The 2,798-nt window shown below is 42.0% G+C and overlaps 1 pseudogene; it reads left to right on the top strand.

The window, feature by feature from the left end:
• The first annotated feature begins 1,247 nt into the window (after window positions 1-1,247).
• On the top strand, window positions 1,248-2,533 carry LOC472053 (neugrin-like; annotated as a pseudogene).
• Window positions 2,534-2,798: the final 265 nt, after the last annotated feature.

Below are 2,798 nucleotides of genomic sequence, written 5' to 3'. Positions count from 1 at the left end.
AAAAAGCTGGTTCTCTGAAAAGATAAACAAAATTGATAGACCACTAGCAAGACTAAACAAGAAAAGAAGACAGAAGATCCAAATAAGTTCAATTAGAAACAAAATGAGATATATTACAACTGATACCACAGAAATATAAAAAATTATTCAATGCTACTACGAACACCTTTACATGCACAAAGTAGAAAATCTAGAGAAGATGGATAAATCCTGGAAATATATACAACCCTTCTAATTAAATCAGAAAGAAATAGAAACTCTGACCAGACCAATAACAAATGGTGAGATTAAATCAGTAATAAAAAAAAATTGCCAACAATAACAAAAAGTCCAGGACCAGATGGGTTCACAACTGAATTCTACCAGATATTCAAAGCATTGGTACCAATCTTTCTGAAACTATTCCAAAAGATAGTGAAATAGAGAGCCCTCCCTAAATCATTCTATGAAGCCAGTCCTGCCCTAATACAAAAATCCGAAAAGGACAATAAAAAAGGAAAACTACAGACCAATATCCCTGATGAATATAGATGCAAAAATCCTCAGCAAAATACTAAATGCTAGCTAACTGCATCCAACAGCATATCAAAAAGATAATACACCATGATCAAGTGGGTTTTATACCAGTGATAAAAGGATGTTTTACATACTGAAGTCCATAAATGTGAGAAAGAGAAAAAAAATCAAAGCTTAGCACTGCAGAAAACCAGCAAGCCAGAAAGTTAAATGAATGAACAAATGAATGAATGAATGAACGAATGAAAGAAAGAGAAAGAAAGAACGAAACAACCAGAAAAACACTTAACAAAATGGCTAGAGTAAGTCCTTATCAATCAATAATAACCTTGAATATAAATGAATTAAATTATTCAATTAAAAGATATATAGTGGTTAAATATTTCTTCAAAAAATCAAGACTTAACTATATGCTGCTTACAAGAACTCACTTCACCTGTAAGACCACACATAGACTGAAAGTGAAGGGATGAATATAAGCTACACTTATATCAAATAAAATTAACTTTAAATCCAAAACTGTAGAAACAAAATATTTATCATTATATAATGATAAAGGAATTGGTTCAGCAAGAGGATATAACAATCATAAATATTTATGCACCCAACATCAGTGCACCCAAATATATAAAGGAAATATTAGTAGATCTAAAGAGACTACAATACAATAATAAGAGGAGATGTCAGGCTGCTGCCATGTTGTAGGATGCTGAAGGCTAGTATGCATTGACATGGTGGTTACTCTGAGTCTCTAGGTGGACTTGAATGTCTGTGTTGCCATTCCTCACTGTGGGTTCATGATCTAGCGGGTGGCAGGCCCAGGCCCTATCATCTGGGAGCTGGAATGCAATTCTGACTAGGAGCCAGAGGAATGGAAGCTAAAGGAGGTGGAGAGATACCAGCTCCTCCCTGGGCCCTCAGCTTGAAGCAGGGCCTCATGCCCTGGCACCCCAGGCCACACCCCCTTGGTTCCAGGTGTCCTGCTGCTACCTGCACAGGGGCCCTTGTTTCTTCTTACCCAATGTCCAGAGCACAGTGTCAGGTGTCCAGCTCCCCTGGGACCACTAGTCCCTTCACTAGTGACATACTTCATCACCAGTTTAGAGAGTTCGGCATGCTCACAGGCAGTTATTATTCTAAGTGTTAGGTTTCTGGGTTTACAGAGCAGCTCCAAGCTGGCAGATACGGACCGATTGCCCTTGCTATCAAGAGAAGAGGGCTAGGTGCCCCATGATTTAGCCTGAGGCTCTTCAAACATCCATCCTGCTTCCATACATGGCTTCTGCCATTGGCTCTCTCCCCTAGCACCCTGCAATGACAGAAAAAAGCAATCCGATTCCAGAAAATTTGGAGGCAAATGGAGACACCTGGTGCTCTGCCCAGAACCCTGACATGGGAACCCATGGAGTAGATCCAGTATTTACACAAGGAATTTGCAGAGTCCTGGTCAGTTCCCAGGTTGACTGAAGGCTTTAATGTCAGCACTGATGTGATCTCAAGAGTTTTAAAAAGCAAGTTTGTACCCACATTGGAGCTGAAACTGAAGCAGGATCAAAAAGTCCTTAAGAAAACTGGGGTTGCCCACTTGCTCCAGCAGCTCCAGGGCTCTGGAAATACCTCAAAGCTACTCCCTGCAGGCCACTCTGTCTCAGGCTCTTTGCTTATGCCAGGGCATGAAGCCTCATCCAAAGACCCGAATCACACCATAGCTTTGAAAGTGATAGAGTCAAACACTCACAGGACAAATGTACGAAGGAGATGGAAGGGAAGGAATAACGGAAGCCAGAATCTGGAGAAGGAGAGCTATGTGCCTCTTGCTGCAGCCCTAGGTCATCAGAGAGAGCTGCAGAAGTACTCCAGTGCTTCTGAGAGCACCAGAAGAACTGACGATGGTAGGCTGCCAAGTGATCAGAAGCTGGAGAAGTTGAAGGCAGGGGAGCCGGGTCGCTTCAGCAGCAAAGTAGTGAGGAGGCGAGAGTTCTTTGACAGAAACAGGAACTTCCTGTACGGAATTTGAGCTGGGGCTTGGCTTGTGGAGATCCCTCGTGAAACACAGCTGAGCAATTATTAACATATATGGAGCAGCCTATATTTCTGTGTGTGGATAAGCCACCTTAGATTAGCAAGAAGTGATGAGCCTGGACTGTGGGAGGAAAAAGCTGTTTTGGGATATTCAAACTTCCTGTGTCAGGGCTCCCAGTCTGACCTCTGTAGATCTTCAGTACTCACCCTTCATGCTTGGGCTCACTATGTGTTGAAAACCAGCCTGTGTCGCATGTGTT

The sequence above is a fragment of the Pan troglodytes genome, chromosome 5 (assembly GCF_028858775.2).
Source record: "Pan troglodytes isolate AG18354 chromosome 5, NHGRI_mPanTro3-v2.0_pri, whole genome shotgun sequence".
Lineage (NCBI taxonomy): Eukaryota > Metazoa > Chordata > Mammalia > Primates > Hominidae > Pan > Pan troglodytes.
Note: the sequence above shows the minus strand (reverse complement) of the source record. Positions and strands in the feature narration are given on the sequence as shown.